The sequence below is a fragment of the Panthera pardus genome, unplaced genomic scaffold, assembly GCF_024362965.1.
Source record: "Panthera pardus isolate Hobbes unplaced genomic scaffold, ASM2436296v1 HiC_scaffold_13, whole genome shotgun sequence".
NCBI classification, from domain to species: Eukaryota; Metazoa; Chordata; class Mammalia; order Carnivora; family Felidae; genus Panthera; species Panthera pardus.
In genome coordinates this window covers 87,428,544-87,441,596 of record NW_026526688.1, presented here as the reverse complement: position 1 = coordinate 87,441,596, position 13,053 = coordinate 87,428,544, and the positions used below count along the sequence as shown (strand labels likewise).

Here is a 13,053-nt window from a genome sequence, read left to right as displayed (position 1 = left end):
TTTAAATTCTGATTCCACTGCAAGTTGGTTGGATTACCCAAAGGAAAGTCCTTTCCTTTTCTAAGTCTCAGGACAATATAGGATTTACCTTGCCCAGCTTCTAGAAGTTACTCTGTGAGATGTCCTGCCTGGTAAGAGTGTCTTGGCTTACTTGAAGATTTGGGGCCATGCCAAATAATCTATGTTAACTATGTGATTTATGGTGGGGGCCTTGGGTCATGCAGTATCAACTTGACCTCTGGAGGGGCTGGAAAGTAAGGTCAGCTGTGTAGGAAGTCAGCTTTATCTACATGATTGACTCTGAATAAGAACCCTAAACACCGAGGCTCAGGTGAGATTCTCTGGCACCACGCATGTTGCCACACAGGCATTGCTGGGAGAAACAAACTCTGCCCATATGACTCCATGCAGGGGGATAGCTTAAAGTTTGTACCTGGCATCTTCTGAATTCTACCTTACTTTCCCCTTCCCTTTTCTGGAAGAAACCATCACCATGTGTCTAACAGCTTTTATAAGGTCTGTGAGTGCTTCTAGTCTATCACTGAAACTAAGGGAGTCTTGGGGACTCCCCAACTGTAGCCTCTGTCTTTTACTTTATAATGGGTGCAATAATATTACAACTAAAGAGTTTGTTCTGAAGATAGATGAGACAATGTCTATAAAGTATTTGGCACAAAGCCTGCCAACAACAATTATTCCACAAATATTAATTTTATTAATTTAACTTAGTGGAAGAAAATATATCATTCAATAAGTCATATTGAGACAACCATTTGGCAATTTATGAGAAAAATAAAGTTAAAGCAATACATCACATTTTATTTCCAGATAAGTCTAGGATAGATATAATGTTTATACATAAAAAATAAAGTCATCAAGAATTTCAGGAAGTTATAGATGAATGTATCTGTTCTTACGAGGGGACAGTTCTTTCTAAGCATAAATTGGAGAATATCCCAAAGAGCTATGATAAATAATTTAAAAATACACAAAAATTTAAAAACATTTGTATTCTCTAATAAGCACCTTGAACAAAATTAAAATCAGGAAACAAAATGTGAAAATATTTGAAACATATAGAGCAGGCAGAGGGCTAATACCCTTCATATACATTTTAAATAGTTATATATTTTATAAGTATATATATAAAACCCCCCAGTTTAAAAAATGTTCTCTCTTATTAGTAAGCAAAGAAATGAACTCTGTTTCAAATACAGTATCATTTTAATCCCATTTAAATGAGAAGTTTACTTATTTTTTTAATGATAATACCCAATGTTGACAACGGTAGATGTAATAGACATTCTTGTACCATAAATGGAATACAAATTGGCATAATCTTTCTGGTAGTGTTTTCTCCACTATCATCAAAACTCTAACAACCATTTCCCCAACCTATCCTTCCTCTAGCTAACCTCATCTTCTACTTCACAGAAAAAAATAATAATAATAAAATTAAAAAAAGAAATCATAAAGCAAAATTTCTTCTCCCAAATCTACAACATTATCTGTATCTACACTCACTTCTCCCCTTTTCCTTTCCTCTAGCAATCAAAGATATGCCTTTCTCTCTGGATGCAGTGAATCCTATCCCCTTGATTCAGATACTAATTCCCACCCCCACATTCATAAAGTTTAAACGATCATTTGTATCTTCTCCTATTTAGAGCTCTTCTCTGGTATCTATACCCTTCTGACTTATCTACTACTCGATTGGCTTCATCTCTGAGTCTCCTGTGCTGGTTTCTTTTCTTGCCTTTTTTTTTTAATCCTAACTTCAATGCCATACGCCAAGTATTTGTTCTTTATAGGTGATTTCATCTATCCCCATGGACTTAATATTGTTTCTATACTAATGACTCCTGAAATTATGTATCCATATATATTTCTTCCCTGAAACCAATATTTACATAATCCAACTGTCTGCTTGTTATCTCCACTAGAATATCCAATAGGAATCTTAAAGTTAATATATCCAAAACAGAATTCTTAATTTACAACCTCTGTAAACCTGTTTCTCTCATGGGTTCTTTGTCCTGGTAAATAGCACTGCCATTTCTAACAAAAATCTAGATGTTTTCTCAGATTCTTATTTTTCACACCCCTACCAACTACTCCATCATCAACTCTTGTCAGTTCTACTCTATAAGAATATTTTCTTTTAGCATTCATTATGATCAAAATAAAACCAAAGTGACTTCTGAACATCCAATGGGATGAGAGGGAAGAGCATCCACATCTGTACTAAGGGGCTGAACAAATCACTTGCCTGGAAATTCTTCACTTGGGATAGTGGAGCATGAATGCCTCCTTGCCTATGGGTCTCTCTATATAATAAATATCATTACAAAGATACAGAAAGAGAAACACATCATCATATTAAATAAGTAGCAGTTACTTTGGAGTGGTATAATTACATGAAAGCAATGTTTATTCTGTGTGTTTTTGTAGTTTTTACATTTTTACTTATATTTTTAAAATATTTTTAATGCAAAACGTATTATTAAACAATAGAAAGATGTACCTAAAATAATTGCCTTACAATATAAAAATGATAGAACTAGTGGCTGAAATTGAGAAATCTACTGTTGTAATAGAAGATTTCAACACTCATCTCTCAATAATAAGTCAAGCAGATGAAAAAAAGTCAAAAAAAGATATAAAATATTTGAATAGGAGAAGTAACAAGCGTGATCTAATTGGACAGAGAGAGAACTCCAAACCCAACAATTACAGAACATACATTCTTCTTAAGCACAAATGAAACATCTACAAATGTTGACCACGTGCTTGTCCAGAAAGCAAGTCTTAACAATTTTCAAAGAAATGGCATAATATAGATCATGTTTGCTGACTAAAAATGCAATCAAATTAGAAATCAGTAACCAATAAACATGTGAAAAACAAATATCCATATATATTGGGAAATTAAACACTTCTAAATGCCCAAAGAACAAGAACTTTTAATAAATATTAACAGTATATTTCAGGGCACCTGGATGGCTCAGTTAGTTCAGTGCCTGATTCTTGATTTCGGCTCAGGTCATGATCTCAGGGGTCGTGAGATCAAGCCCCATGTTGAGCCCGGCACTGATCTTGGAGACTGCTTAAGATCTCTCCCTCTCCATCTGCTTCTCCCCACCATCTATCTAAAAAAAAATTTTAAGAGTATATTTCAATCTTCAGAAATTCTAAAACTCTAGCCTGGTGATAAAACTATTAGGAAATAGACGTTCTCATACTCTGATGGTGATAGTACGAAACAATTCCCCTATGGATGGCAATTTGATAATGCTAATCAAAATAGATATACATCTATTCATTGGCCCAGCAATTCTTTCCTGGGAATTTCTCTTAGCATACATCTATGCTATGTACAAAATGACATATGCAAAGTTATTCATTACAACAATGACTACAATAGCAACAGAGAGGAAATAATGCCTGTCCCTCAATAGAATACTAGAGAAACAATTTTTGTTTCTTGCTCACAATGGAATATTTTGTAGCCATCATAAGAATGAAATTTCTAGGACACTTTTTTTTTTTAACAATTAAGATTTAATCCATTGTTTATAAAGTATGTTCAAGCAAGTTTATAACTAAAAGTTTAATTTTAACTAGTTTGCCAAATTATTGGGACCCTATACGTCTTCCCACTCATTTTTGACAAGAATCTTCTTCCTTAGGTGCTCTTTTACTTTTTTAATTTTATTTAAATCCACGTTAGTTAATGTATAGTGTAAATGATTTCAGGAGTAGATTTTAGTGATTCATCACTTATATATAACACCCTGTGCTCATCCCAACAAGTGCCCTCCTTGAGGCTCTAGGACACTTTCTATCAATAGGGCACAGTGTCTAGAACAAGGAAAGGAAGTATACAGTATATGTTCCCTTTTGTGTAAGAAAAAGGGAAATTAAGAAAAGGTATTCAGATCTGCTCATATTTACATAAAAAAAACAAACAATAGACCCTCTCACCACTCCTTTTCTCCTTTTCTATATCACCTTGGATGCCCTTGCTAATGCAAGGAGGGAAGAAAGAGCAGTAAAAGGTATCCAGATTAAGAAAGAAGATATAAAATTGTCTTTGTTCACAGATAACACAATTGTGTAAAAAATTCCAAAGGAATCAACAAAAATCTGGAATGAATAAGTGATTATAGCAAGATGGCAGGATACAAGGTTAATATATAAAAGTTGATTGCTTTCCTATATACTAACAATGAATATCCGGAATATGAAATTAAAAACATAATACCATTTATATTAGCATCCCCCAAAATAAAAACTTCTATATAAATCTAACAAAATATGTACAAGATATATATGAGCAAGACTATAAAACTCTTGTGAACAAAATCAAAGAACTAAATAATTGGAAAGAAATTCCATATTCAAAGATGGAAAAACTTAATATTGTCAAATGTCATTTCTTCCCAAATTTATCTATAGATTCAGCATAATCCTGGTCAAAATCACAGCAAGTTATTTTATGGATAACAACAAACTAATGCTTTTCTGGAGAGGCAAAAGATCTAGGTAGCCCATCCAATATAAAAAAGAAAAAAGTTGAAGGACTGAGACTACTCAACTTCTAGACTTACTATAAAACCTCAGTAATTAAGAGAGTGAGTTATTGGTGAAACAATAGACAAATAGATCAATAGAACAGAGTAGAGAGCCCAAAATAGATCACCATAAATATAGTGAACTGATCTTTGACAAAAAATGCAAAGATAGTCTCTTCAACAAATGATGCTGGAACAGCCAGATATTTTTCTATGTACAAAGGAAAAAAAAAGATAGAAAGAAAGAAAGAGAGAGAGAGAGAGGAATTAGACACAGACTTTACACCCTTTATAAAAATTAACTCAAAATTGATTATAGACCTACATGTAAAATGCAGAACTATAAGACTCCTAGAAGATAACATAGGAAGACATCTAGATGACCTTGGGTATGGGGATGACTATTTAGATATAGCACTAAAGACATGAAAGAGAGAATTGATAAGCTGGACTTCCTTAAAATTACAAATTTCCACTCTATGAAAGACAATAGAAAAGAATTAGAAGACAAACTACAGACTGGGAGAAAATATTTGCAAAATATACATCTGATAAAAGAGTGCTATCTAAAATATATTTTAAAAACCTCTTAAAACTCAACAATAAGGAAACAAAAACCTCAATTAAAAATTGGGCCAAACACCTTGAGAGAGACACCTCACCAAATATGTGCAGGTGGGAAATAAGCATATGAAAGGAGGCTCCACAGCATTTGTCATCAGGAAAATGCAAATTAAATGAGATACCACTACACACCTATGAGAACGGCCAAAATTTGCAACACTGACAACACCAAGTGTTGGCAAGAATGTGGAGCAACAAAAACTCTCATCCATTGATGGTGGGTATGCAAAATGATGCAGCCACTTTAGGAGATAGCCTGGCAGTTTCTTATAAAAACTAACTTAGTTCTATTTAATCCAGCAGTTGTGCTCCTTGGTATTTGCCCAAAGGAGCTGAAAACTTATGTTCACACAAAAACCTGCACATGGATGTTTATAGCAGGTTTATTCCTAATTTCCCAAGATGTGTTACAGTAGGTGAATGGATAAACTGTGGTACTTCCGGACAATGGAATATCATTCAGTGCTAAAAAGAAATAAGCTATCAAGGCACAAAAAAACATGGAGCGGGGCGCCTGGGTGGCTCAGTCAGTTAAGTGTCCGGCTTAGGCTCAGGTCATGACATCGCAGTTTGTGGATTGGAGCCCCACATTGGGCTCTGCTGACAGCTCAGAGCCTGGAGCCTGCTTCGGATTCTGTGTCTCCCTCTCTCTCTGCCCCTCCCCCGCTCACACTCTGTCTCTTTCTCTCTGTCAAAAATAAATAAACATTAAAAAAAAAAAAAGAAATGGGAGGATCTTACATGCATATTGCTAAGTGAAAGAAGCCAATCTGAAAAGGGTACCTACTATTTTATTCCAACTATATGACATTCTGGAAAAAGCAAAAAAACTATGGAGACAACAAAAATATCAGTGGTTACCAGGGGTGAAGAGTGGGAGATAAATAAGTGGAGGACCGTGGCTTTTTAAGGCAGAGAAAAATGTTGTGTTACGATAAGGGGTGCCACGTTACATTTGTCCAAACTCATAGAATGTACGAAAGCAAAAGTGAACCCTAAGGTACAGTACAGACTTTGGGTGATTATGATGGATTGATGTAGGTTCATCCTTGTGAAAGAATGTACCATTTTGATAAGTGATGTTGGTAATACGGTAATATGATGTTGGTAAGGCTGTGCAAGAGTGTGGGGAGGGAGATTATGGGAAATCTATGTACCTTACTCTCAATTTTGTTGCAAGCCTAAGACTGCTCTAAGAAAAGTAAGATTTTAGGGGCGCCTGGGTGGCTCAGTCGGTTAAGCATCTGACTTCGGCTCAGGTCATGATATGGCGGTTTGTGAGTTCTGAGCCCCTCATCGGGCTCTGTGCTGACAGCTCAGAGCCTGGAGCCTGCTTCAGATTCTGTGTCTCCCTCTCTCTCTCTGCCCCTCCCCTGCTTGCACTATGTCTTTCTCTCTCTCTCAAAAATAAATAAATATTAAAAAAAATTTTAAAGAATCCATGAATAACTAATAGGAGTCATAACTCACAAAAAGCTGGGGAATGGAGTGAGTAGGGAAGGTAGGCACCAGATCCTCAGTCTGCATCTTATTCCATAGTTTTAATTTATAAATTATGCATATATTAGCTGTTGAAAATTTTGTAAAAAATATGAAGAATGAAAATGAAAACACAGCATGTCTAAACTTGTGGAGTCAATGAAAATAATACCAAGGAAAATTTAAAGTCTAATGTACATATGTTAGAAAAGATAGAAGGCTGAAAATTAATAACTTAGGTATCTAACTTGGTACCTAAAAACGAAAGTTGAAAATATTAATTATCTAAATATCTAACTTAAAAAATTAGAAAAATAACACCAAAAGAGTAGAAGTAAGGAGATAAAAATAAGAGTAGGATCAATAAATAGTTTTGAAATCTGAAAATAAAATAGAAAAGAATCAACAAGTCCCAAAATTATAGCCTCTATTCTAGAATGATCAAAGGGAGGGAGTCAGAGACAGGGATACAGAGGTAGAGAATATCAGAAATAAAAGTAAAAATAAAAATCTCCAGTAAAAATTGGGAGAAACTGCAGGTCAGAGTCTAAGGGTACTTAAGGGGCCACCTGGGATTATATATGCTCTAGAGCTGGACTTCAAACTCAGGTCTTCTGACTCAAAACCAGTGTTTCCATTATCTTCTGTCTATTTCTGAGACACGTCTTCACATCATTCTTCTCGTTGTTGTAATTTTAAGACTTTATTTGAACAAAAATCTATTTCAATCAGCAGTGCCAAACTGGAAGGGGTTAGGAATTCTCCACCTAACAGGAGGTGGTGGGGGGAGGAAAGGTTTTTATCGAGAAAAGTCAGAAGCAAACCAAGGAAATTATTGATTGGCTATAGTTTAAAGCCTAGTTGGCTATTTGTGATCGGTCGTTTCTAGCGTTTTGATTTTGTAACCTTGAAGCATTTGTAGGCTTAGATTTTGGTTTGCTTACGTAGGCTGCCACAGCATTACAGTCATGAATGATTTAAGACATGAATGATTCAATCAATAATTATTGGCTTAGAGAGAGAGAAGGAAAAACTAGTCAAGTACTTAATTTTCTTCTCTCAGGCTGCCTCTCATTCTTTGTATATATTTTTTCCACTTCTTGGCATAGGAATGTGGAGGAGTGTGGATGTGACAGTCATACCAACTAGAATTCTAGCAGCTGCCTGGTCCTTCTCCTCAGAAATTAAGAGTCCTCAAGGCCAAACCTGGAACTTGAAAGGAAAGAAAATCCTTAATATAAACATAATATCGAATAACTTGACATCTACTAACTCATTCCTATTGCTGTTACGGCAACACACATGCTGTAGACATTCACTCCAAGAATTCATGGGGCCGTGCCACTTGTGACGTTTTGCACAGACCCTTCATGCCTCTGAACCCACCATGTCATTAACAAATCATTGGTATTGGTGTGGGCTCTCTTTAAATTTTCTTCCACTCTGTCATTCTGTGTCTATGATTCCAGGAATACAAGAAATCACTGAAGGATATATTTCAGAGACTTAGATGGTAGTCACCTTTGCATGAGATTAAGTTTACCCCTGAGCAAATGGGGATGAGACTCTCAAAAACTAACAGCGATTGCTAAAGCTGAATATTTACCAGAATTGAGATACTCATATATTCTCTACTCTCCTTGGTCTACAAATTAAAAGATAAAGCATCAAGGGAAGTTGCATCAAAACAATGATCGGTAGATCCATATACTGCCAAGATTTCAAGTTTCACATATAAATCCCAACCTGATTCAGAGGAAAAGAGTTCCCTAGAGGTTTTAGCTGACTAATACACTTACCTATCAGACATATATTAAGACAACCATAATTATAAAGCGCTTTGCCAAAAGAAAACACGCTTTACAATTTTAGAGTACTATAGAAAAGGGAACAGAACACGTTTTTAAAGTAGCTACTGGGAGGAAGGAGTGGGACTGATTGGCACTGTGATAGTGTATTACTGTAACAAAGCCCTTGTCAGTGTTATTAATACATCGATTTGGAGATCATAAAACAGAGGCCTCAATAACTTATCAGAAAATGGTAAAAATATCATTTCTGCTTAGGTTTTCTGATTTTAAATTCTGTGTGCTCCCAGTAAGTCAGGCTCTTCTCAAATCTGCTAACAAATAGAAAGTATACAAAGTAGTTTCTACAGTTTCAAAAATGCTATTCATCACTCAGAAATTAAATAAGGATATGTTCTAAAGCAGGAGACTTCAGATTCATTCCCAGTCACTAAGCCATTGATGAGCTTCTTTCCACAACTAAAACGTCTAAAAGCAGAGTGAAGTACATTTATACGGTACTTTCTAAGAAAAGCTTTAGGGACTAGATGAAACAGAAGTTCCTTGCAGAGAGTGAAGTGAAATCTCCATGTCAAAATACCCCCCTTTAAGAAATGAACTTATTCTCTTTCCAAACCAGAAATGAGAGTTTTCTCATGGATGTTGGTTTATGAAAACTCTCTTTTATCTAAAACATATGCTCTGCAGCTGCTTCAGATACACATCCTGCCATTGGATGTATATCATCACATAAAACTCAGGATCTCCACCTCCCTGGAGCCATATCCCATTTTCTCTTTTATTCTTGTATCTCAAGAGGAGAATACAGAGACATTACATGAGTTAACTTTGTCTCCAGCATGAAAATTTGGCAGGGATGATATCATTTCCAGATGCTTTCTTATTTTTCATTTGTTTAAAGACCTCATTCATCAGAGAGTTGGAGAGTTTCTTAAGTTTGCCTCCATCTGGGTATTATGAGGAAGAATGTTGAGAGCATTGTCACCATCAGCATCTCCATTATGACTGTCAAATGAAGCTTCCAATATGTAGAATGGCTCCCCTTTCTCCATCCTGTTCAGTTGCGGAGTAATCTATATGTAAAGTAATGGAAGTATTAACATCCATCCAGACCAATAAGAGGGAGTGTAAACTCCACCTCATGATTCTACTGTACAGGTAGCAGTGGGTTGTTTTGTGAACATCAGCAACTGTTTTAGGGGCAGGATGACTGCAGACTTCAGATTTATAAATTATTGAAAATACTTAGATGAGTACACAATGATGAAAATGTTGGACATAGACTATTCCAGAAAACAGGTGCTTTGAATACTTTTTAGCATGACTGACTTCTCCAAGTGGTTATAATCTCAGTTCTGCTGAGAATCCTGTAAATGCCACTTAGGTATCTTATTGTTATATGCCGGGTTAAAATTTATTTCCAATAAATTAATGGAAAAATACGTACACTAACCTAATTAACCTCAAGTGGTATAGAAAGAACTTACCTATACAGAATTCAGATACGCCATAGTCTCACTGAACCAGAATATCTAACAAAACTGGAAATGAGCAGAAAAGACCTAACTTCAGGGAAACTGAAATAAGTGTGACAAAACCAATCCTCCTCTCAGAGCCCATTTATTCATATTTTCAAACATTTTCAAAAAGTCCAATTTTCCATTCTCTGTAGCCAAAGTTGGCCACTTGAAATGATTTGGAACCCAACTTGGAATGTCTTATCTCTTTTAAAAATATAACTTTTAAAATTTGGTGTTATGTTTTCTTGGAACTTGTAAGATTGCATAATGAGAGATTATGTTCTCTTATTCAGAAGACTTCGAAGACTTTCATTCCAAAAGCAACATACCAACCATCTGACTAGTTTTCAAGGACTAAAATATGCTGTTATGCTTTCCTTCAGCTAGAAAAGAGGTGACCCTGACTGTCCCATCTCTGGATAGAGCTATGAAAGCAAGGGCTGGGCACTTCACTCTGTGCACACCTATCACAACATTGAGTTAGGCATTTGTATTTTCTATGCCGGCACTGGCGACATTGAAGAAGATTGGGGTGGACATTTTAGCCCATCTATAAACCTCTACAATTCTCCCATTACTTTCCATGGAACTACCATGATTTGGGGAAAATCATATGAAATAATCCTTTCTTCATACCTTCATTTTAGATGCAGTAGTATCCTGGTTATACCAAAGCATTTGTCTTTCAGGTGTTTGAGAAATGCACATAACTTTCATGTCATGTGATAACTATGTCTTTACTAGGAACCCAAGGACAGTGTAATACCTAATACAACATATGTAATGTCTTTGATGTAAGATACTGCATGTATGGCTCGGGACATCTGGAGGGTCAGCTGGAAGTCCCTTTCCCTTGGTTCCCTAGCTCCCACTCTCTTTCTCTCCTCCAGGGTCCAGGCTTTATCCAGCAGCTAGTCCTTTGATCTCTTCTAGTTCCTGCCAGAGGAGTACAGTGACTCTTTCTTCTTTGGAGCTTAACACTGACAAAAAATAAAAACAAGGTCATCTCCTGTTAATGCTCATGGCATTTATACACTAAAATATCCCTCCTCACCAAGGGTGAAGTTGAAAGGATTAAAGAAATGAAAGAGATAACCATGTTCCATTCACATTCATTTTCACCAAAAATTTCAAGGTATGAAAAGGACAAGGATCTTACTAACGTCAAGCCGTTTTGCATTCTATAAAGTACAGCATGAATCTGGTAGAACTTATTTCAACAGCAGCTTTTGTTACCTGTTATTAAAGACAGCAAAGCCTTGGCTTTGAGACTATAGCATCAAATGGCAGTGGAGGTGATAAGCCTTTCCTGTGAGATGTGACATATTTCCAAATGTAGAGATCTCCTCCATATTTGCAGACTGACACATATAATTGTCTCCTGAGATAGAGCATCAAGCAATGTCTTGTTGTTGTTTAAAAGGTTTAATTTCTTTTCTCAAAAAACATACATAAAGTTATGTTTTTGAAAAGTTTGCTTTCTCAGTGAAAATCCCTAACCTAACAAAATTTGGGTTAACAGTGAAAATTGACTTCTAGATAGGTCTCCATTTTAAGTATTTATTCTGATCAAATATATCAAACTTAAAAATTTATAATTACTACATAAAACTGAAATTTAATAGCCAATATCACCTCTTCAAAAAGAATTCCTAGTGTGAACCACTTGGCAATGTTTTCACAACGTCCTATGCCTATTAGAGGCTATAGGATTTTTTTTTCTTTATTTAGAACAAGTGAGATGAAATAGTTGTTATTCTTATTTTGATGTTCTTGAAGGGCAGATCAAATGAAGCTTATCCACAATAATAATGATTGATGAGCTTCATCTAATGATAATCCTTAATACCTTTGAGAACAATCCCAATAGATGCAAACAGCAACAAAGTTCCTGCTCAGTGAAGGGCACTGTGAGTACACAAAATGTGTGCAATTAGTAATGTGTGTAAAAAAAAGAAAAAAAAAAAGTATGTCAATTGCAGCACAGCATAAAGGAAAGACAGCTGACATTGTAATTTTTAATTCCTGGGAGTTTCCCCCAGCTGTGCCAGTTAAGGAAAATGGACATTGGAGAATTTCACTAATTTCTGCGAAACTTAGAATCCACATGTATAAAATGAGCACTTGCTTAATTGTTTCTTTTCTCTCTTGATTTTATGTTTTTTTTTTTAATTTTTAAACGTTTATTTATTTTTGAGAGACTGAGAGCACGAGTGGGGGAGAGGCAGAGAGAGAGAGGGAGACACAGAATCTGAAGCAGGCTCCAGGCTCTGAGCTGTCAGTGCAAACACAGGGCTCAGACTCACAAACCAGGAGATCATGACCTGGGCCGAAGTCGGACACTTAACCAACTGAGACACCCAGGTGCCCCTTGATTTTAAATTCTATAAGGTTAGAGATCTTGTCTTTCTGGTTCATCAAGTGTCAGGCATAATGCCTGGCTTTTAGTAAATGCTGAATAAATATGTGATGACTAAAATTATTCAGGGGCACCTGAGTGGCTCAGTCAGTTGAGCATCCGACTTCAGCTCAGGTCATGATCTCACAGTTCGTGAGTTCGAGCCCCACATCAGGCTCTGTGCTGATGGCTCAGAGCCTGGAGCCTGTTTCGGATTCTGTGTCTCCCTCTCTCTCTGCCCCTCCCCCACACAGGCTCTGTCTCTCAAAAACAAATAAATGTAAAAAAAAAATTTTTTTAAAGAAAGACTAAAATTATTCAGCTTTCGGTAAATACCTACTGTGTATTTCCTGTGGTCCAGGTAATGTTCTAGTTGCCTAGTTGCTGGGTATGAGATTGTAGGGTGCATGGTTAGAAAACAGAGAAAAATCTTTGCCTTTGTGGGGCTTACATTTCAATCAACAAAGCAAGTAAGCAAAAGAGATGCCAAAAAAATAAAAAGTTAAAGTTGGAAGGGAAGTTAGGAAATGTTGGATGATAGAGACGTTTGGTGAAATTTTAGTCAGGATTGCTAGGGAAGTCCTCGGTGAGAAGGTGACTTTCAAGCAAAAACCTGAAGAAAGTGGGCTGCTACCCACATGACCATCTTG

General features: G+C 36.0%; 1 long non-coding RNA gene across 1 annotated transcript; it reads right to left on the bottom strand.

Annotated features, from left to right (window-relative positions):
• Positions 1-781: 781 nt before the first annotated feature.
• LOC109249365 (uncharacterized) lies at positions 782-10,264 on the bottom strand. Its single transcript, XR_002072540.2, has 3 exons — positions 9,973-10,264; positions 7,723-7,889; positions 782-3,149 (listed from the first exon to the last, which is right to left on the bottom strand). It is a non-coding gene; the product is annotated as an uncharacterized LOC109249365 (long non-coding RNA).
• Positions 10,265-13,053: the final 2,789 nt, after the last annotated feature.